Source organism: Trachemys scripta, chromosome 3, assembly GCF_013100865.1.
Source record: "Trachemys scripta elegans isolate TJP31775 chromosome 3, CAS_Tse_1.0, whole genome shotgun sequence".
NCBI classification, from domain to species: Eukaryota; Metazoa; Chordata; order Testudines; family Emydidae; genus Trachemys; species Trachemys scripta.
This window is the reverse complement of record NC_048300.1, coordinates 173,358,238-173,382,560: the sequence shown is the minus strand read 5'-3', so window position 1 is coordinate 173,382,560 and position 24,323 is coordinate 173,358,238. Positions and strand designations below refer to the sequence as shown.

At 44.5% G+C, this 24,323-nt stretch overlaps 1 long non-coding RNA gene across 3 annotated transcripts in view; it reads right to left on the bottom strand.

Annotated features, from left to right (window-relative positions):
* Positions 1–1,083: 1,083 nt before the first annotated feature.
* Positions 1,084–24,323, bottom strand: part of LOC117875293 — a 26,180-nt gene continuing 2,940 nt past the window's right edge. For all 3 annotated transcript variants that reach the window (XR_004645245.1, XR_004645246.1, XR_004645247.1), the window contains one exon: positions 1,084–1,810. This is a non-coding gene — a long non-coding RNA (uncharacterized LOC117875293). The remainder of the gene's footprint in view (positions 1,811–24,323) is intronic.

Genomic DNA, 24,323 nt, shown 5'->3' with positions numbered 1-24,323 from the left:
TGGAATGGGAGTTAAGCCAATGCCGAGTAGGGTTACCATTCGTCCGGATTTACCCGGACATGTCCTCCTTTTTGTGTTAAAAATAGCGTCCGGGGGGGAATTTGTAAATCACTAAAAATGTCCGGGATTTCCCCCCCATGCAGAGCCCCATGCGAGCGGCTGAATTTCCTGCAGCCCTCCCAGCCGCGCCTCGCTCTGCATGGGGGGGAAATCCCGGACATTTTTAGTGATTTACAAATTCCCCCCCGGACGCTATTTTTAACACAAAAAGGAGGACATGTCCGGGTAAATCCGGACGAATGGTAACCCTACTCGGCATTGGCTTAACTCCCATTCCAGCACTTGGGGGCAGATTCTCAGCTGATGCGAACAGTCATGGGCCTATTGAAGTCAAAGAGACAATGACAATTTACACCAACTGAGAATCTGTTTCTGAGTGGTTTTGAAAATCCTATCCTAAGTCTCACATTGCCCCAGGAAGGTAGGTACAGTAATTACATTGTATTGGAATTGCTTCACCCACCAATGATACACAGCTATATCTGGGTTGTAATACAACTGTTTAATAGTGCACAGCAAAACTACAGCTTTAGGATAGGATGGGTGAAATCCTAGCACCTCTGAAGACAAAGGCAAAAGTACTAGTGATTTCAGTAGGGCTAGTATTTCACCCCACATTCTGCTGAAAATACAGGGATTAGTTTGGAAAGCAGAATCTTATTACTGCATTGGAATTTGGCCAGGACATTGGAGTTAACATCACAATTCTTGCAAAAAATGTCACAGGATCTTTAATGACCACAAAAGCCTGGGTTTTTCATCATGCCTCCATTGCTGATAAGCTATAAATGCCAGGTCACTTAGAGGTTTCACCAGTCTTGCAACCAGGGGTGTAGCAAAGAAGAGTGTAATGACTCGGGCTGACAGAGATGTTTTGGTTTGGTGTAAAAAACTTATTTTTTTCTCCAAACAATACGTATTTGTTTACATCACATTATCATAAATGAATAGTACATGAAACTAGGGAATGCTTGTTAAAACACTTTACTTGCTGAAACATTTATTAAGTTACTTGTTAACTAACAGCATAAATCCTCTTTATCTTTTTAAAATACACATTTCCTCGTTCACATGATGGATGGTAATCACAGAAAGCCAAATAGGGCAGGGTCAAAGAGACCTTAGATTATTGCCTTTTAAATATGTATATGATTATTGGGTTTCCATTTTCTATGTGAGGAGAGGAGGCATACCCTGAGGTCACATCCTGCCCAGGTGAAAAGCAGGGGATCAATTATCTTCCTTTGACCCAGACTTCACAGAGTCCAGGGATCTGAGAGTGGCGAAGGGGCAAAAGTGGGTGAACTGGGCAAAGTGAGACACAAGTGGACATGGTTCCTCACTGGCTTTGTGCAGATTCTCAAAAAAGAAATTTAATACAAGCTGTATGAGCCTCCCATGCCACCCTCCTGAATTGGGAATCCCAGGCAACTCTGGGAGGACAGTTGCATTGGACCCGTACTGCCAGGAATTGGAAGGGGTGCCAAGGACACAGAATCAGTGTGGAGGCATGAGGCCTCCATGTGGATGACCCAGGCCTCTATTATTCCTCCAGGATGCATACAGATCATGGTTGATATAGGGGATTTGAAGGTTGGCCTCGTGACTTGCTCTGTACATTGACAAAAGGGTACAATTCAGGAAAAACTTCCATAAGGAAAATCGTACAAGATTTCTTCCTCTTTAGCCTGTCCTGTGGGTTCTCCTCTGGATATTCATCCCCTTTTATTAATAGTTGATGAGTTTCAGGCTGAGGGAAGTAAAGGATTAACAGCTTGACATGTTACCGCTTAACACTACAAACTACTCTGCACATCTCTGCCAGTGATGCATCTCAGCTCTACAATGCGAACCATTTCACTGGTCGCTGCAACCTCTTTACTGCAGAGGACCAACTGTACAAGAGGTTTGGGAAGATTGCTGTATCCATTCACGTCCTGAATTGAAAATGAGGGTGAACATTAATAGAGAATTGGGTCCAAGGAAAGTGTGCACACAAGAGTGGCTGTTTAACACCCTGTATAGAATTGGAGGGCTCTTCTACTGAGTCTCTCTCTCAGGTGCCAAATTCCTACAATGGGCTTCAGGGTGATTATTGCTGAGTCATGCTGGCAGGTGGGTTCATTTAGCTCCAGACAATATTTCAAAGGAACAAGAGTGTCTTTTGGCCAAAAAAGACAATGGGAACTTTGAAAGCTAACCATAAGAACAGACAAGCTTGGGAATAGGAAGGAAGTTTAGGCTGAGGTTTATGCTGTGCTATTCTTTCTGAATTACCAAAACAGTCTAATCCCAGAAAAGGGAAGAGTTTGGCCACTAACTCAGGCTGAGTGCTCTATTGAACCTGGGTTATCATCTAAGCTGATTCACTGTGTTAACCCTTCTCTGGTCAAAGACTAGGAAAATGTTTGATATGTCTTTTACTATATGGGAACAGCCAAACTACTATTAAACCCTAATTTCATACCATTCAAGAAAGCAAATGATTTATAAAATAAGAATTTGAATGAACTTGTGGGCCAAATTTGATGACTTCAAGGGAGTTATACTAAGATGGATTTTGAACCACTGTGTGTATGGTGATTAGAGCTGGGGAAATGCTCTGCAATCAAATCTTGATTTGAATACATTCATGTTTGTTTTACATGAGCATTCCATTGCTGATCTGATCCTGCAATGGGGTCCATTAGTACAGAGCGCTACTGTAGTCAATGGGAATCCACAAGGCTGAGAGGGATGGGTCCATGCTAAGAAATTACATAGCAAAATCAGTGCAGAGAACTTACCTAACATGAAATCATTCAAATGCTTGAATATTTATCGAAAGCGAGTTTTGAATAATATGTTTGATAGAAAAAAATCACAATTTAAGCTTGCTATAAAGCTTAATATAGCAACATAAATACTATTGATTGTGTTTCCTTCTTGGGTGACTCACGGAGCTCTCACAGCATGAATTATGAATGTTACAGTGAGATGTGCAAAGTGAAATTCACACCATGTATTTAGTTAAATACATTACATTCGTGACATAGTATAGTTGTAATGTTACATAAACTATACTAGTTACAGAACTAATCTTTACAGTTTGAATGATCTGCAGATGAAGATTCATTCAATAAAGAAATCTGCAAATTAGAATATTGAATAAGTTGGGAAATTTGCCATCCATTCACAGACAATTTGCAAACAGAAAAACAGTAATATTGAATAAGTTAATTTCTGCTGATTGTCTGCTCAGTTCTAATATTGGTGATGTGGGGTTTTTTGGTGTGTTTTTTTTTTCTCCAGTGTCTTTGTTCCCTCAGGGTTAATCCACCTTCATTCCACATATGCACCTATTTTCCCTTGTGTGTTCCAATCTCTCCATTTCTTTTCCCTCCATCATTCTTTCTATTGTCCCATTTTCCCCCTTCAGCCTTGCTCCACCAAATTTTTCTACCCAATGCCCCATTTCTCTCTCCACGTTTTCCCTCAAACAGAAATCCTCCTTAACTTTCAATTTATTATTTGCACAACAGCTTGTAAAACATGAAAGCTAAATAGCAGAGCTGGGTAGGAATCAGATCTTTTTTTCCAGTGGAAATTCAGCAATTTCCAAATATTTTCTGTCAAAATGGAACAAAAACAATATAATTGGAAAAAAGTCATTTCTGGTAAATAGAAACACTTTGTTTCAATAAAATGTAAACTTTTTATTCCAACTTCAACTTTTATATCATACAATTTAAACAATTTAAACTAAAACATTTCAAAATGGCAAATCAAAACATTCTTTTCCATTTTTTAAGACAAAACTTTGGCAAAATCTACACAATTCCACAAAATATTTAGCTTTTGACCAATCTGCATTTGCCTATTTGAAAAAAAAATTCCCTCAGAAAACTTCCAACCAGCTCTACTAAATAATATGACAAACTCAAGAAAAGACTTCAGAATGATTTATATTTGTACAGCACTTTGCTAAGGCAGATGTATAGTAAGTGCTAAGTATTGCTAGCTTTGGGCCCTAGAATGCATAATAATGGAGATGCTAGTCAGTTTCAATTTAAAGGGATTGTTGCAGGAACAGACACCCTTGCCCTCTAAGTATGGATAATTTTGTCTGATAATCAAAGCCAGACTAGTAAGTACCTGGATTTCTGACCTTGTTGTTATTCTGTGGTACGAGTGGCATTTCTTAATGACATAGTTTTTAAATAAATGTTTAGATATTTGGTATTTTGTCTGGTTGCATAATGTGGCATTTTACAGAGGTATGTGGAATTCTTGTTATCTCTCTCCCAAGACCTAACACAACCAACAACAAAAATCAACGTGTACAGCAATACCACCATGGACTGAGAGACTGTCAAACCTCATAATGTAAAAAATGGAGGGGGTCCCTCCAACCACACAACCCTAGTTGTCACCTACTTCCCACACTGGAACCCATGCAGAGTTATCATCAAACAATTATAGCCCATACTCCAGGGGGATCACATCACGAAATCCCCTCTTCTGGCCTTCAAACAGCCTCCCTTTCCCCAAACCTCACCACCCTTATCATCAGAAGCAAGCTCCCCACAGACCATGACACACCAATTCAAAGCAGCACCCGACCCTGCCAAAGCAACAGATTCAAAATCTGCAGACATATCTCCACTGCTAGATGATTAACATCCCCTACAACACACCTTTCAAGATCCATGGATCCTACACATGCCTATCACAACCTGTGGTGTACCTCATCCAGTGCACCAAATGCCCCAGCAACAACTTGTGGGGAAATGACACAATTACTATGCTCTTAAACGAACTCACACAGAAAAATGATAAAAGACAAAAATACCATATCACCCGTTGGCAATCACTCCTCACAGAATGATTACTCCATATCTGACCTCTCAATGCTCATCCTCAAAGGAAACCTGCACAACACTTTCCAAAAACAAGCCTGTGAGCTTAAATTCATAACTTTGCTAGATACTAAAAATCATTGACATGGTTTTCGTCTCCCTACAACATTCTGTAACCCAATAACCCTCCTTTGTCCTATGACTGCAGAGGTATTAATTGCCCACTTCATGTTGAATGTTCTCTTGCAACATTGCTAAGCATATGGTTTCTAACATTCTAACAGCATCTGTACAGGAGAGACATGCATAGGATGTGCCAGCTTTTGCAGAATGCTGTATCCATACGATTGTGAAAAGGGCTGGGTGGAGGTGGTATTGTGGAAGTGACTGCATTAGCCCTACCAATGGCACTATATTGAGAGAAATAATCAAATGGAGACTGCATCATATTCATATTGTCATGCTAAGTTATAATGACTGGTGATAGTAGCTACACAAAGAAATAATGGCTAAATCATCATTGCCTATTACACAGCAGGTAGGAAGCACTACTCAACTCTTCACACAAGACTCCACCCTAAATAACAACCTCTTTATTATATATATATATATATATATATATATATATAAGTAATGTTATATTCCTTCTAAAAGCAAATTGACACATCAGGGTTAGGTGGCTAAACTTTTACTGTTGGATTCCTGGATGAATGGTTTAGACTGAATTTGACATAGGTAACAAGTGAAAATAAATTAGGAGGTTTCACTCTGTTCTTAGTAACACAGTCTGGTTTGTCTACCTGGAGAGTTGAGACATATTAATGAAAGGCGCGAATTTAAATGCATTAGTTAAAGGGCATTAAACCTCCCTGTGGATACTCTCGTTCAGAAAGAAACTGGCCTTATTCAAGTGAACTAGCTTGCTTTAGCGGCAGCCTATGTTGGCATAACTATGCTGGTGTAGACCAGGGTGGCCACTCACATGTTCTCGGAATACCAAACATTCTGGTACTTCCAGGAATGGAGTAGGCCTCACCTGCTGGCATGACCCCGCCCCCTGCCAGACTGACCCTGCATGCACGGTGAGTGTGAGGTCACACCACCCGGAGGTGCCATCGGTAAGAGCATGCCAATCCACTGCGTTCCAGGCCACACTGGTGGGGGCAGGATGATGCACTCTTAAAAAATGACACACACACCCATCTGATACTGGGCAAAACCATGTCCAGTTTTGTCCCAGTACCAGACAGGGGCAAACAACCCCAAAAGAGGATTGTCCAGTTCAAAACCAGACAAGTGGCCTCCCTAATGTAGAGTCAGCCTATGCCAACAGAAGGAGTTTTTCTATTGGTGTAGGAAGTAGAAACACTGCCTCTTTGAATGTTAGCTATATGGACAAAGCACTCTTCTGTTGACATAGCTGCATCTACACTGGGAGTTTTGTTGACATTGCTACATCATTAGAGAGTGAGATTTTTTTCACACAAAAATTTTGACCAAAAAGTTTAGGGTCAACTGGGAATGAATTTTTTTTTCCAAGTTTTTCATTTTGATTCAGTTGTGTGGGAGTGTGTTTTAACTGGTCAAATTTGAAAACAAAATCCCATTTCACAACAAAAAGTCAGCATGAAATATTTTGACTTTAAAAAAAAATTAACATGAATTTTCAAATTGTTTGAGCCCTGAAAAGTGCACTTTTCAGTTAAATTTCTATTTGCTGAAAATTTTCACCCAGCAAGGTAGGGTGTGTGTGAGAGAGAGAGAGAGAGAGAGAGGAATCAGGCCCTCTGTCACAATTAGCTGCATCTACTACAGAGGCACCCAGGACTGCAATTGTAATATGATGTGCAGGTCAGGAATATGATACAATAGCAGTGTCTGGTTTAAGTAGATTTTAACTTCTTAGTTACACTAAGATCACTCACAATTTTTTTTTAAGCCACAGATTATAGCCACATGCCATTTGAAAAGAGTTGCTATGGGTTTCTTTACTACAATAAGTCTTGTCCATTCTCATCTTGCCTATTCAATACTGCCTTTGCATTTGACTTTGCTGTTAAACCAAGGCTGGTTTTGCATGCCTCTGGTGTCTGTCCAGACAAAACCTAAAGATCCTATGGCAACTTTCAAAAGAAGCTGATACCAAGTACCCAATATAACCTAACATTACTTTTCACAACAATCCAGGGCCATTTGTGTAGTAATTGCCACTCTGTCATACCAGATGGCATACCCCACCTGTGGTGATAAGTAATCATTGGAGCGTGAGATGTTCAAAGACTCTAGACATTCATTGCTTTATGACTTTGGTGACTAATTCCATTTTCAGATTGCCGCCTTTGCTAATTATCTGTGTTCTCTGAAGCAGTTTGGTAAAAGAGCCAGCAGTGCAGTTTAGGGGCCTGAGCAAAGACTCAGGCTCACAGAGCTTGGGGTGCAGGCCAGGGGTGCTGGAATGGGGGGCCAGAGGGCCATGCCCCCTCCCCCACTTTTTTACTGTCCATTTAAGTCTAGTGACTGGGGGAGGGGGCAGAGTAAAAAAAAAAGTGGGGGAGGGGGCATGGCCCTCTGGTGATCCTCCACTCTCACAGGCTTTGGGAGGCAGGCCAGTCCTCACTTACAGAGAGCACCCCAACCTGAAGCAAATACTCACCAGCAACTACACACCACAGAACCCACGAATCAATCTCTGTAACAAACCCCGTTGCCTTCTCTGTCCCCATATCTACTCTAGTGACACTCTCATAGGACCCAGCCACACCATCAGGGGTCATTCACCTGCACATCTACTAATGTGATATATGCCCTCATGTGCCAGCAATGCCCCTCTGCCATGTACATTGACCAAACCCCAAACGATAAATGGACACAAATCAGACATCAGGAATGGTAACATACAAAAGCCAGTAGGAGAACACTTCAATCTCCCTGGACATTTGTCATAAACATACAGCTAAGGGTAGCATAAAATCCCTCTTTACCCTGTAAAGGGTTAATCCTTCCTTTACCTGTAAAGGGTTAAAAAGCTCAGATAACCTGGTTGGCACCTGACCAAAAGGACCAATAAGGGGAGAAGATACTCTCAAATCTGTGGGGGAAGGTTTTCGTTTTGGGTTCCTTTGTTCTTTCTGGGTCAGCAAAGAACCAGGGCAGGGAAAATACATCTCCCTAAGCCATATCTAAACTAAGCATCTAATATTACAGAAATAGTAAGTAATAGCAAGGAAATGCATTAGATTATCTTTTGTTTTAGCTTGTGAATAGGTTTATCCCTGTTTTTGTAACTTTAAAGTTTTGCCTAGAGGGGAAATCCTCTGTGTTTTGAATCTTTTTGTTACCCTGTAAAGTTATCTTCCATCCTGATTTTACAGAGGTAATTCTTTTAGCTTTTTTAAAATAAACTTCTTTTAAGAACCTGATTGTTTTTCAGTGTCCTAAAGACCCAGGGGGTTTGATCTGTGCTCACTTTGTAACCAATTGGTTAGGATATTATTCTCAAGCCTCCCCAGGAAAGGGGATGTGGGAGTTTGGGGGGATATTTTGGGGGAGGTAGGGCTCCAAGTGGCCCTCCCTGAATGTTTGTTTAAATCACTTGGTGGTGGCAGTGATACCAAGGGCAAGGAAGGAATTTGTGCCTTGGGGAAGTTTTAAACCTAAGCTGGTAGAAATAAGCTTAGGGGGGTTTTCATGCAGGTCCCCACATCTGTACCCCAGAGTTCAGAGTGGGGAGGGAACCCTGACAACATTCAATAACAGATTTAAAAGTAGCCATACTTCAACAAAAAAAACTTCAAAAATAGACTTCAAAGAGAAACTGCAGAGCTACAATTCATTTACAAACTTAACACTATCAATTTGGGCTTGAATGGGGACTGCGAGTGGCTGGCTCACTACAAAAGGAATTTTCCCTCTCTTGGTATTGACACCACCTCATCAATTATTGGGAATGGACCACATCCTCCCTGACTGAATTAGCCTTCCACATTGGTTCTCCACCTGTAAGATAACTCCCTTCTCTTCATGTGCCAATATATATATTTATATCTGTAATTTTCACTCCATGCATCTGAAGAAGTGGGTTTTTACCTACAAAAGCTTATGCCCAAATAAATCTGTTAGTCTTTAAGGTGCCACCGGACTCCTCGTTTTTTCAAAGAAAAAAGAGTCAGTAGAGTATAAGAAGAGGAAGAGATGTTGGTAGATACAGTTCCTGTGATTCAAGCCTACTCACTGGCTTTGTAGTGGCTTCAGCCTTGAGCTGCCACCAAAATATAGTTCCTTGGAAGCCACAAACCAGTATTAAGATATCACCAAGGAGACTGTTCAACAACTAGCTGTCATACAAACTGCCACTCTAATGGTTTTCATTAAGGCAGGGCGGTGTACTGCTGAATTCCAACCTAGCACATCAGGCAGGGCAGGAATACCAACTTCCCTGCAGCCTGGGGCATGAAAGTGAAGGGTGATATCCCTTCTGCCATGCTAATGTGGTGCAAAACCTGTAAGAATTAGAAAAATAGGGTATGCCCTGACCTATCTAAGCAAATAGCTGGATCTGGCTCCAAAGCTGCATGCAGTCTTGCACCCTGTCCAGTGAAAAGTTATCTGATCTATAGAGAACTCCTTCTATTGCCCTTCTCATCACTGACCAGCCTCTGAAACGATGAAGCTTCAGATGGAATTGGGCCCATTTACTGTCCAGAAACAAGGACAGAAGGAAAATCCCCAGGCTGTTTCATGGCAAGGATGGAGAAAATATGTTAGATTCATTGTTGTGGTGATTTTAGTAGGCACTCAGATGAGGCACACTGCATAAATGATTCAGTTTCAGCCATAAAGACAAGCCATAAAGTGCAGAGAGATTGTTTTATATCTTAAATTGATTTCTGTTAACAGGCCAGATACAAAACAGTGCCTGGCTTCTATTTCATTCAATTTTTTCTTCAGCGGGGAAGGGTGGTTTTCTATCTCCATATTTCTTAGCTTTAGAAGCTCCCTTTGCAACATATCGGTGTGGTTTGTGTGGTTCCTAAACTGACCAGATGGATCTCTGCTTGGCCATAATAACAGTAGCTGTCTCTATAGCACTTTTTCCAAAGCCAGGTTGTTTGGAGCACTACACAGTAATTCAAAATGAATCTTTTCTAGGTACTTGCATAGGCCCATCACTATAGTATCAGAGCCACTCCTGAGTATTTATGGATTTACCCTGGCAGGTCATTGTATGGGGAGCCTGGGCCCCTAACTCAGATTTTGGGGGGCTATGTGGGGCCCCAGGCGTCTGTGGAGGGCCTGTGTGGGGCCCCGCCCCAGGCCTCCACAAGGGGGCTGGCCCAGGCCTCCGTGGGGGGCGGGGCGGAGGTAGGCTGGCCACTTCCTGCGGGAAGTGGAGTGACCTGGCTCCAGCTTGCTCTGCTCCCCTGGCTCCCAGGCTTGGGGGGAGGGGGGAACCGCCCCCCAGCACTCACCAGCGGCATGGCTGGGAACCAGGGGAGCGGAGCAGGCTGGGGCCGGGTTGCTCTACTTACCGGTGAGTGCAGGCCCAACTGCTTCTGGAGTCCTCAGGGGAGTGGGGGCTGGGGTGGGGTGGGAAGAGGTGGGGCTGGGGCAGGGGCGGGGCCTTGGGGAAGAGCCGGAGCAGGGGCTGGAGCAGCACGCAGCTGCGCAGGGCACCAGGAAATTTGGTGCCCTACACAGCTGCGTACTTTGCATATGGGTAAGGACAGCCCTGGTCGCAGCAGTTTGGCCTATTGGAGGGGGAGAGCGATGTTAGAACAGGTAGCTATGATGTTGGAGTCAACTTCAGGGTTCTAGTGATGCACCACATGCCTGTATTCAGCTGGGTGTCAATAAGTCGCGTCTAGCTGCATCCAGTGATGAGCTGCCAAAATCTTAACAACCGGTTCCCTCCTCCTCACCCTACAAGGGGGTCGTGGTCTGCCCCCGGCCCCCCAGGACACCTGCCCCATCCACCCCCCTTCCCTCTCCCCTGACTGCCCCCTGCCGCCCCATCCAACCCCTCCTCTCATTCCTGATGGCCCCTCGGGACCCCTGCCCCATCCAACCACCCCTTCTCTCTGTCCCCTGACTGCCCCTGGACCCCCTGCCCCTAACTGCCTCCCACCACCCCATCCAACACCTGCTCCTTCCTGACTGCCCCCCGGGACCCTTGCCCCCATTCAATCGCCCTATTCCCTGCCCTCTGACCACCCCGACCCCTATCCACACCACCACCCCGAACTCCCCTGCCCTCTATCCAACACCCCCTCCCTGCTCCCTGCTCCTTTACCGCACTGCCTGGAGGTGGCTGGTGGTGCTACAGCTGTGCCACTCGGCCGGGGCCGCAGCCGCTGGGCCGGAGCAGGGCGGCTCCAGCATTTCTGCCGCCCCAAGCAAAAAAAAAAAAAAAGCCGTGATCGCGACCGGCGGCGGCAATTGGGAAAAAAAAGCCACGATCGGCGGCGGCAGTTCAGTGGCAGGTCCTTCCCTCCTAGAGGGAGTGAGGGACCTGCTGCCCCCGAATTGCTGCAGGTGCCGCCCCTCTCCCTTGGCCTCCCCAAGCACCTGCTTGTTAAGCTGGTGCCTGGAGCCGGCCCTGTCGGCCGGGGCCGGAGCCACTGGACCGGGGCCGGAGCCGCTGGGCCATGCCGTGCCACCACACAGCGCCTCCCTGGAACCCTCCTCGCCCCCCCCCTTCCCCAGCTCACCTGCACGAAGCCGCCACTTGCTTCTCAGCCCTCCCAGGCTTCCCGCACGAACAGCTGATTCATGGGAAGCAGGGGAGGGGGAGAAGAGGGGTGGAGCGTTCAGGGGAGGAGGCGGAGGTGAGCTGGGGCTGGGGGCGGGGCGGTGAGCTGCCGGAGCTTTACCGGTTGTTAAATTTAAAAGCCCTTTTAGAACCAGTTGTCCCGCGTGGGACAACCAGTTCTAAAAGGGCTTCTAAATTTAACAACCGGTTCCCACGAACCGGTGCGAACTGGCTCCAGCTCACCACTGGCTGCATCTGCTTCATACCAGTACACAATATTCAGCTACCAAATATACAAGTGTCATTTTTAACAGAGTCAGTTAAATTACCAGCCAGCTCCAGAATCCAACAGGGGCTGGCATGTTGTTTAGCTTCCTCCCTCTCAACTGCACCAACCACTGCTCCTGTGTTGCTGATTTAGCCCTAAAAGTGGGAATAAGGCCCAGATCCACAAAGGTGCATAAGTCCCAGTTTTAGACACCACTGAGATCCACAAAACTCCCATTTGGCTGCCCCCTAACTCATTTTGTGTCTAAATTTTTATTGTACAAATTCCCATAGGCACCTAAGTTTCTGCCTCTGAGTATGTGCACTGCTGTCTCGCTCTAGGCATTTGGATGCCTATTGCCTCCTAAACCCCAGAGCGATCCACAATCCGGGGAAGATAGTGGGAGGAGTGCCTGTCTTGCATGCAGGGTCTGATCTGGTGGGTGTGCTCAGAGGGTGCCTACAGGATCACGTCCCATTCAAAATCTAATGGAGGGAGGCAGGAATGTGGTGCTATTATGACTGCCCACATGACATCTTTTATCACAATGGCTAAAGCACTCACCTGGGATGTGGGAGACCCAGGTTCAATTCTCCCCCCTGTCTGAGGGAGAGAAAGGAGTTGAGTAGGTGTGATACTTCCCAGGGGTACCCTGGGTTGTGAGGCACCTCACTACCACCTGCCCTTAATGTGAGGAAGTCTGTGCCTGTGTGGATCAGCTCCCTGAAACCATCAGCCTCTGACAACACAAGCACTGCCTTCCAGGCCTCACTCTCCCTGTAGAGGTTAGCAATAGACATACACCAATGTGCCTCTGGAATGTTCAGACCTTGTTCCACTGAACACTCACAGAGCTCTTAGATCCACTGTTCCCAAAGGAAGAGTACACCCCAGCTTGTAAGATTCAGTTCAGGATCACCACTTTCATTAAGACACAGCACTTAAAGATATGGGAGCTGCGGAGCTGGCGCTTGGGGCAGGGGCAGCGTGTGGAGCCCCCTGGCTGTCCCTACACTGCCACCCGCTGTTGACTGGAGTCGCCAGGGTCCCTTTTACACCGGGCATTCCGGCAACCCTAACTTCACCATGTGGCTGATTGCCTTGGGCAGTAGCTTCAGTTGTTTCCAGCTATCTCACTCCATAAAGGGGCTTAATTGGTCTGTCCAGTAACCTGAAAGAAGGGTAGTTAGCACACCCATTGTCTTTAATGAAGTCTGGGATTGTCTATAGATCAAAAACCTGGTTGATGGCAGGCATTAATATCTTCCAGCATAACAATAGTTACTGAAACCGCTCTGTATCATTATTAAAAGGACATTCTCAACCATGAATATGTTCATGCTGGAGGTTTCAGAGACCACTTCTGGGTTCTTCCATCCAGCCTAGTCTCTCATTCAATGGCAGGGTATTCTGCAGGACAGCCATTTCACCTGGTACCAAGTCATGGCATGACACTATTCAGTAGTCTTATCTTGTCTTCCCTGGGGTATCCACTGGCAGGTCCTTAAGATCTTGCTATTAGGAGTGGGGAAGCTCTGTCAACAGGCATTCTCTGAAGACTACAATGACAGAGGAAGAATGGCCTGAGCATTCCTATGTTTCTGGGGAGCTGGTGAAGTGAGACAGGAGAATCAGAACTTGCGGAGGGCCAGAGGTGTGGTAAGAGAAAAAACAGAACTTGCTAGGCATAGATCTGGAGGGTGAAAACAGGTTGTCAGGGTGCCTAAACCTAAATGGGAACACTGACAAGCTGTGGGGGCTCTCCTAGGAATCCTTTTTTAACATCACCAGATTTTGGGAAGAGAATCTCAGCTTTCATAAAAACATTCCTGACAGTGACAGCCCTGGAAATGTAAACCAGTGTATCATGTAAATTAATGCTATGGAGGAAAGGACCAAGCAGCAGGCCTTTGCTTTTGCACCAGGAAGCTGAAAGGAGCTTGAAGACCTCTCACACAAATGCCATGCTTTTTGTATAAAATAAGTTGGGTAAGTGTGACATGGATCCCAAAGAATCAGTTCACTCACCACCCAAAAATTCTTAGTCCAGCCCTACCCACAACAGCATGATCACGACAGATGAATCAGTTACATTTGGGGTGGGGCAGCAAACATTTTTTCATAGGCCCAACCAAAAATGCCCAGACCAGTTCCTGACATGAAAACTGTTATCGCTGTCTGAGGCTGGGCCTGAGCCGTTTTCTGCTCATTCAGGAAACTGCTGAATGCTGTAACTGTAATAGTTGCTGCAAGGGGTAAGCCTCTTGTGTCACACAGCAGTGCTGCCATGAGTGCATGCCTGTTATGCCGAGGGTTCTTGATGCCAAATGGCAGAGGGCACAGGGTCCCTGAGGGGCACCGGGATCCCCAGGGGTCTGGCGTCTACATACTAGTTAGCTAACTTGAGATAAGAACACACCTTTTTTCATAGTAAAGACAAGGCCTTACTGAAGAGAGTGCATATATAGCAGGCACCAGAGCACTGCATGAGCATATCACCTGGATGGTGCAGATGAACCAGGAAGTGTCAAAACAGAAATAAAACCACTGATGAAACAAGCCCTGTTAAGATATTGATGAGAACCAAAAATTAGCTTTGACAATTTTGACTAATTCAGGTTTCTGTGATCCAGCTAGTAACCAGAGTACGTTAAAGGAAGTGTTTAAATGTAGGACTGTGACAGGCCCTGATGCCCCCTGCTGTAGGCCGTGTGGTCCTACCACACCCCGTCCCAGAAAGGAGCAGTGGAGGTGAGTTCTCCAAGCTGCATACAGAGGCTCCAGGAGAAGCAGCCAATCAGGGAGAGGCTACAAGAAGCAGTCAGTCAAGGTCCAGCAGACTCACATAAAAGAAGCTGAAGGGCCAGAGTCATTCAGTTGTGGCCTGGAGCCTAAGGAGTGGTGACGGAACTCCTAGTGGGCTGAAGGAACTGCAGGACCATGGACAGAGCATTTGCTGGCAGGGACCAGGGGAGCGAGAAGGAACTCCTGGCTGGCTGCTGTGACTGAAGATAGAAGAACCATACAACAAGGGTGAAGCAGAAGGTGAAGTGCTGGTGTCTGTGGGAAATGGCCCAGGAAATTGTGGCAGAATAATGACTGGATAAAGGGACACAGCAGGCAGCTGCTATTCATAGGGTCCCTAGGCTGGGACCTGGAGAAGTGGGTGGGCCTGGATCCCCCCCCCACATGCAGAATGGCCTAAACCCAAAGAGAGGAGTTTAACAGGCCCAGAGAAACAGGCCGAAGACCCTAAAGAAAGTCAGCATTAGTGGACTCTGATACACCCCTGGCAAGGTACCAATGTGAAGAGTGACTCAGCTGGAGTCAAGTATCAAAGGGGTAGCCGTGTTAGTCTGGATCTATAAAAGCAGCAAGGTGTCCTGTGGCACCTTACAGACTAACAGACGTATTGGAGCATGAGCTTTCATGGGTGAATACCTACTTCTTCGGATGCATGTAGTGGAAATTTCCAGAGGCAGGTATTTCCAGAGGCAGCACTCAGCTGGAGTGTTGGGGTCAGAGACCAGCCACCAGAGGTCAAGAGTCTCCTGGGAGGAAGCCCTGGGGGCACAGCCCCATACCAAGGCCAAAAGAAAATGGAAAGGTAGCTAGGAAGGGATTATAGACATTAGTAACGGAGGCTCTGGTGACAGACCCTATTGGACTAATTGAGGACTGACTGTTTAAGGGACTCAGCCCAGGGAGGGCTGCAACAAGAGATGTTCCAGCCGTGGGGTACTAGGATAGCCCCTGTTGGAATCTTTACCCAGGAAGGGGTGTTTTGGTTTGTTTCACATACAGACTGCATGTGACTTGGCGGGAGAGCTGAGTCGCTAGAAAACTTGCCTGAGCAGGTGAAAACTGCCAGCAGGGGTCACTGTAGACAGGCAGAGCACAGCCTAGAAGAGAGTGCAGACACAAACCCAGCCAAGGAGGTTCTCGTGTGAGGTGGTGTCACCCCATTACAAGGACCTAATAGTGCCCTTTCAGGCCTCATCTTCCCTATGGAAAAAATGCATTTAGACCATTGGCACAAGTAGTAGACATGTGTTAGCTGGTAGAGGTAAACCCTAAATTTTCCCCTAGGGATTACCTTGACCCTATGTTAAAACTACAAGTGTCTTGTCTAAACTAGGATTTTAGCATGTTATCAAATGTGTTAAAAAGACCTCTTTTATTAGTGTAGACATAGCCTCCATTTTTTTTCAAGTGTCCTCTTCCCCAATTCATCCCTGATGCTAATTCTACCATTTTTCAGTTATTAGATACAAGATTAAGTCATGTGTAAAGAACCTCCTGCTTTAGCTGTGCAACTCAGCTCTTATTTCCTAAACGTCCTGTTTCTTGCTCTCTAGTTCATACAAATTGTTTTAGAGTTAACAAACTCCTGAATTCTATTGCATGTATTTCAGCTACTTGTTTATTTCCTTTTACCAGTCCGTTGTGCTCCTTTTCATGATGATACTGGAGTCCTTGGTTTTGTCTAGTGCTATGGTACCTCCAAGCTGTGACCAGTCAGAGAGAAGTTAGTACTTGGACTGTTAGCACCATCACTGATTACAGAAACTGCTGAGTATGTGGCATATTAACAACTGCATGGAAAACACTTCCAGTTGTTTGTATTAGTGCTACATAGTGAAAGAGGGTTCTCATCATATAACAATGTGGGGGCTCTGAATGAATAGTTGGGCAAGGAAACCTCCTTGATTTTTATGAGTTGAAGGTCACACTCTTGGAAAGGTAATTTTTCATTACGTCCTTGTTATCCATCTTAGAACCCACTTCTGTGAAGTACTGAGCACCTTATGCCAGGTGCTGAGTGGCCTAAACTCCACTTTAAATCTATAGGAGGTAAGGGGTGCTGAGCACCTCAAGAATCAAGCCATTAGACATTTGTAATGTGCCCATGACCTTAGTTTCTAGGCACCTAATACAAAATTATGAATATGCATAAAGTTTATCCATAAACAATACTCTCCACCACCCCTTGGGTTAGCAGCTTTTCCTTTGTTCACTCTCACCTTTTCTCATTTTCTTCTCAGTCTTTTCTAGCGATCTCACAGACACCAGCTTCTAATTTTCCCCAGGGGTGCTCAGCCTCCGGCCCTGCCCCACCCCACTCCACACCTTCCCCCAAAGCCCCAGCTCCACCTCTTGAACATGCTACGTCCCCACTCCTCCCCCTCCCTCCCAGCACCTCCTGAATGCCATGGAACAGCTATTCCGGAACAGCTGGGAGAGAGGGGGAGGAGAGGGAAGGGAGCTTGGCTGCTAGTGGGTGCTTTTCTCCATGGGTGTTCCAGCCCTGGAGCACTCCTGGACTTGGCACCTATGAGCGATCTAGTTTTTATTTTGCACCCATAATTGTACAGGCTATAACAGAATTATAAGTAAAATAATTCAGTCCAAAAGATGTGTATTCGCCACCTCATCTTTTCATTAAACAATTTGAATGTATAAGGACAGGACTTCTCATTTTACTGCAGGGGATGCTCACCGGCCTATACAGTTTTGTGGGAATGTAAGTGTAAAGAGGTGACTTAGTTATTGTTCAGAAGTTGAAATAGATCTTGGTATTTAATATCACATTCATCACCAAAGGATCTGAGAACCTACCAAAAATGCGAAAATGATTACTGAAACGTGTTTAGTGATTAGCTTTTTGGTTGTCAAGAGTGGGTTTTTGTTATGTAGGTGGCAAGATCTGGGCTCATGTGGATTTTCAGTAGAAATTTATTCTATATCCTGAGATCTTACTGATCCACATACAGGCAAATAACATTAAATAATTTTATTAAAATTTACAAAGATAAAATCAATCTGTAGAAGAGGAGCTCTACTGGTTATGTATTAATGACATCTACAATGTTTTGCAAAAGTTACACACATCAGGAATAATTTGAGAAGGATTAGAAGTCCTTTAGCTGAAGGGGAAGGAAATCTATAAGGGCACAGAAGTGGAACAAATTCTAGAATTAAATTACAACATCCCTGAATTTCCTGTTTGCATTTATCCAGTATTCAATTGTGATAGAATCATGGAAATCACAGTAGAATGGAAAACTTCCTATTATCTCCTACAATCCATACCTATGCTAGTGTCATTGTTTAGGACTGTGTATGTTTAGCACTGTCAGAATACATGCTGTACATACAAAGCATCTTACCCACCCTATGATCCCTTTCACACATGCATCTCTCCATCCAAAACTATTATTGCCTAATTCCCTCACCTCCTATCCGCTGAAACAACATTAAGCACGAAGTAAAGGAAGCTTTGCGGCCCTGGATTTTTATTTATTTAGCCTGTGGACCTTGCTCTTTTGGACCACTGTTGTATGCAAGCTCAGTAACTCCCCAGCTCTACCTCCTTGTCTGGCAGCAGAACAGCTGTGGAGAAGGGAACCGATAACGTAATTCTCCCTCTCCCCTTTTCATGCAATGGGGAGGTCAAGGAAAAATGTTAGATAATCTGACCTCACCAAAGTGGGAGGCAACCCATGACCCAATTACCCATTCTAGTAGTCCTGGGTCTTATTCTTGTGTGGAAGCTCTACATAATATTGTGCTGCACATCTGAGGAAGGTCTCCCTGCATTTACTGTACACACTAAGTGATGCAATTTAAATTAGAATGGGCCTTCACTGTACAGCCCGCCTGTGGGGGATGGTACCGAGAGGCCATGATGATTCGTGCACTGGAATTATGAAATAGATCAAATGAGATGCCTTTGTATTTCAGTAATATAAGCTCACTAAATGTGTTTAACCTCTTGTAACTCAGAGCCCTTATTTAACCCACAAGTACCTACCAAGTCAAAATAATAAATAAATAGGATTCATAATTACACTGAATGAAACCCGAAGTCCTAATCCAGTCTTTAAAGAATAACAACTTCAAACTTTGGCTCCTTGTCAATTATATTAATTATATCCGTTAACCTTCCAGTATCTTAAAGTGATTATTTTGTTTGCAATCAACTTTTTTTTTTTTTTTAAACCACCACCTGGATTTGGTTGGTTGTTCTAAAACAGTTTTTTAAGAGTACACAAATTTACATACAATTAGCTATGTTGGTCTGTGTACATGTCCTTTCCCCCTCCCTCACATCATCCACTCACTTTTAACTTCACAGCCCCTTAAGTGGTTGATGCAACAGTTATCTCTGATGTCACAATCTCACCATTTGGCAACAAACTGTTTATAAGGTAGCTGCAAAGAGAGGTTAAGGAGACATGAAGAGAAGGAAGTGGAGAGGCAAAGGGTGGAAGGGGAGGAGCTACCTCTAAAATTACTAATCCATCAACCCATGAAGTGTTCACAGGTACCAACTCATCTACACATGTATAAGTCTTGTTTTCTGTGTCCCCTGTAAACATGCAAATTGTGTGCGGCTGTTTGTCCTGCACACTTCGTATTTATGTCTCATGCACTTTCATTTCTGCTATCTGTTATTACCATTGGCAATGTAGCAAATGAGCTGGAAATTTATGAATGAAAATATCTGTTGTGATACATGCATTGTATGATTCTAACAATCTCCTCACTCCACAGTGAACTGTTCAGAAATGACTGAGCTTAATGGTGCAATCCCACAACATGGGCAATTTTTCATGGGTAAAAGCTAGTCCTATAATTAACTTGTAACGAAAAAATAATCAAATCACCATAAGGGGAAAATTGGTTGCATTTATCCAAAAATCATGGCCCCCATAGTTGCCACCAGTTGAGAAAGTTACAGGAAGATATAACTTGAAAATCTCACTGAGTGTTGCCATCTCAGCTCCTTCATGCATTTTTATTATCTTTTGAGCAGAGGAAGTTGCATGTAGCTTAGAAAAAGCCATTACTAGGGTATATGTTTCCATTCCATTTAAAGACAAGTTTTTTGTATAGCTGTTTGGCTCCATGCTCTCCCATTCTTAACTCACTCTTGTTGGGGCCAGGTTGGGGGGTGGGGGGAAGTGAAGATTCATAGGGCTCAAAACAAGGTTTCTGCAGATCCTCAAGGAGGAATTCTCTTACTGCTGTTCTCTTAGGGCCCTCCTCCCAGCAGTGGCAGCATCACTCAGCACTAGTGCTTTGGGGTCCCCTCTGCTCGGACTCACAAAGCACAGTACTGAAACACAGCATTAATTTACCTGTGCTTTTTACACCAACAGTGTGGAAAGGGAAAGAGCTCTGTGCCAAGCCAGTGTCCTCTGTTCCTCACAGTTCAGACAGGCCATGTGGAGGACAGAGATGGCTACTCCAGAAGGGGAAGTGGACATCTCACATGGATACTTTATCCCTCTGCTCCCTACTCCCCAGGGCTTTTATCCACTGTTTTGCTGCATGCTCTACAGAAGATTGAAGCATGATGGGGAGAACTGGATGAATGTAACCAACAAATAAGTATTTCACCCGGGATCCAGGAGTAGAATTTAACATTGCTGTTGTTATGACAAAGGAAAAAAAGAGCTTTAGACTCAGGGTTGGCTGGGGGTTTTGTACACAAGCACAGTCATCAATATCACCCCACGGCTCCACCCACCCCAAACAGCAGCAATCAATACTCAGCAGCAGCAGCAAAACCTTTCCCTCAGCAGCACAAATCGAACTGTACAAACAGCACCCACAAGCAACATTCAAGCTGTACCAGCACTCTCCCCTATGCCCACCTCCCCCAACAGCACTTTCAAACTCCTGAGACCCAACTTCCCAGCTACAGGAAACAGTATGCATGAGCAGCAACACTAACCTTCCTCGCACAAGTTTCCTACAGCAGCCCCTTCTCCTAGAAGCACCCATTTTATTCCAATAATGAAGAAGCTACGCAAGTGTTAGCAAAGCTAAAACTGCTCTGTAGTCTTCATCACCAGTAGATACAATATTGCACAGTGGGTTTGATGTAATCATTTGTCACTACCACATGACTGATGTGGTAGCAGATGATTTCTCAGCCATAACTCTCCTTTGTCTCAGGGTTCGACACCTGTTTTTTTTTTTTTATTATTATTTAACCCTTTTAATGTACACTATATCTAGAAAAGCAGGTATCTCAAGCTCTAGCACCTGTGCCATGAATTAAAAATACAGCATAATGAAACAAGACTAGAAGCTTCTCCTAATCCTAAACAACAACAACAAAAGAACCATAACAAACTAAAACAGTATTTCACTTTGCCCACAAATGCCAGTCTGCATTACACCCTACCCTCTCCAAAAGCCTGCATAAATAGAGTGGGTCTTGCATCTGCCCCAAACTTCCACAGATTTGTGTTACTGGTGTGGGTTACAAAGCTGAGGGCTCCAAACAGATAATGCTCTGCTGGCAACTCCCTCTTTTTTATACTTTAAGCCATCGCAGTATTTGATGCGGGGAATGGGGAAGAGGTCACTCAAGTAGCTAGATCACAAGTCATTTCAGGCTTTATAGGACAACACTAACACCTTAAATTCAGCAGGAAACTAATAGGTAGCCAGTGCAGATTCTGATGAACTGGTGCTCTCAACAAGATGCACTGCTTTATAAGTGAGCTGCTGCATTCAGTTTCCAGGCTGATTTAAGGTAAAATTTAGTCTTGAGAAGACAAAAGCATAGATTATAGTAGCAAGGTTTGCAACTAAAAGAAACAATTATATCCCCCAGGCCTGTTGGAGACGGAGGAGAGTTTTCTTGATCACTGCTGTATATGATGTAACAATACCCCCAGCTTGCAAACTCTGATTACAAAGGACTAGCATAAACCCTCCAATGAAGGATCAAAATAACCCTTGCCATATCTTCCAGTTCTTTCTCTCAGCCTAACAGCATCATGTCAGTCTTATCCAGTGAGCTTCATGCAACCAGCTCTCATCCATGCCTAAGTCCCAAGTAGGCACTGGCTAGGGTTCAGCAGCAGTGGCTCAACTGGATAAGATATAAGTGATGCAGGAAGCGCATCTATATTTAAGGTTGCCTGACACTTTCCAGCATAAGAGTCTGTTTTCAGTTGTTTATAATTTTGCTAAACTTATGCTGACTAAGGCTGAAATTTTCCATGCAAGGTGTCTGCCTCAGGCTGAATGTTTTTGGCAAATTTCAGTTAGAATGGTTCAGCCATTTCTCAGAATGAGATTAAGGACAAATACCTCTTTTTCACATGTTAACAACAGTCTTACAACCGTTTCATTGAGAAGCTCTAGCATCTCAGGCATCAGAGCAGGGCCTTGAATTTGGCACAGGGGTCACCCTCATTTTGAGGATGTACCTTTTGCTGTTCTTGTGAAAATCCACCTAAATTTGGCCAAGTTATAAGCCTCTGAAACATCTCAGTTCACACACGCTCAGTAGAGATTTGTTAGAGCTTGGCAGCTACATTCTCTGAAGATTCTTTTTACACTGAGCATATTCCACCCCTCACAACTTCTAAGTGTCAACTAGACTGTGCACATACCATCCTCGCATGGTAACTGAGCAGGCTCAATCCTGGGGCAAGAGGGACTGAGCAGAAATTTATCTGCTATTGTTCCTGGCTGCTAGGGACTGTTATGGTGCCAGAACTGAAGTCATAGAGCCAGTCTCTCCTGTTGTCTGAGTGTTCCCCTTGGTGGAACCCAAGCAGTGTGGAAGAGAGCAACCAGATTCAACTGTAGTGGGGTGAGGAACAGGGAGACAGGAAGGGGGGGTTAGGAGCAAGAATCAGGAGAGGGGATGGGACATGGGCATAAGCAGAGTAGGGTAGGAGAGCATGGGAGAAGAAGTATAATAGCTGGAATGGAGGGAAAAAAGGAACAGGGAGATGGGAACATGACAGAGCAGAGGGAGGGGAAGACAGGAGCAGAAAGGGATAGGGAAAGGCTGGGGAAGCAGGGTTAAAAAGGTCTGTAACCACTACAGCACATTCCCTTGCAGAACTTGGAATTAAACCCACAATTCCTGGGTCTCAACATTCCTTTACTGTGTAGCAAAAGGCTGGGAAACCCACTGGCAATGTGTGTGTCCCCATTCCCCTCTAGATGCAGAGGCACACAGGAAAATAACAGTCTTTTACTGCTACCCATTACTCCATTAGCTCAAGTGGCCGAGGACCGTGCTGCAGATCTAAATATTCCATGGTGAAATGTTTGTTTTTTCAATTTTTAAGTTTTAAAAAAACATAGGAAATCATTTAAAAAACTCCTGCACTTTGAATACTGCATGCAGTTCTGGTCACCCCCTCTCAAAAAAGATACATTAGAATTGGGAAAGGTACAGAGAAGGGCAATAAAAATAATTAGGGGTATGGAACAGCTTCCATCTGAAGAGAAATTAAAAAGACTGGGACTTTTCAGCTTGGAAAAGAAACAGCTAAGAGGGGATATGATAGAGGTCTATAAAAATCATGAATGGTGTGGAGAAAGTGAATAAGGAAATGTTATTTACTCCTTCACATAATACAAAAATCCGGGGTCACCCAATGAAATTAATAGGCAGCAGGTTTAAACAAACAAAAGGGAATGCTTCTTCAGACAAAGCACAGTCAACCTGTGAACTTCGTCACGAGGAGATGTTGTGAAGGCCAAAACTATAACAGGGTTCACAAAAGAACTTAGATAAATTCATGGACGATAGGTCCATCAATAGCTATTAGCTAAGATGGTCAGGTATGCAACCACATGCTCTGAATGTTGCATGTTCTCTTCATTCCCTCTGAAGTATCTGGGATTGGCCACTGTCGGAAGACAGGATTCTGGGCTAGATGGATCATTGGTCTGACCCAGTATGGCTGTTCTTATGCTCTTAAAAGATCATTATTAAGGTTGCAAAGTCAAGCACTCAAGTTAGGAAATGCCAGAATTAACATTGCTCATGTGACTTGAATTTAGCCCCCTGCTGCATATGCATTGAGAGACAATTCTTAATTATATGATCACGTATTATTTTTTCCACAAGACTCTTCTTTCATTCACTGCAAATACTGGATCTGCTCTGGGAATTAATCATGGTTGCATAGTGATTGAGGCTACTGACTTCACATAGGACTCATTTAATTTGTTGCAGAAATTGGAACGAGCATGTCTATTGTGGACCTGGGGGGGATGGTGGGCCTAAGCCCGCACATAGCTAAAGGGCTTCCCCCTCATCTGAGGGGAAGGACGAGTCGACCTAGGCCACAAATGAACACTGGTGACAACAAATAAAAAAACAGAGGTGGAAGTGAAGATCATAGGATAAAAATCTGGTAACCAGAAGAGCAGAGAGCCCCCAACAGCACCCTCTGCTTCTCAAAGGCATCGATGAATTCAGTGAACACTGCCCAGAGTAAGGTTACCATACGTCCTCTTTTTCCCAGACATGTCCGGCTTTTCGGCAGTCAAACCCCCGTCCGGGGGGAACTGCCAAAAAGCCGAACATGTCCGGGAAAATGGCGGCTCTGCTCAACTATCTGAGAGCTAGATAGTT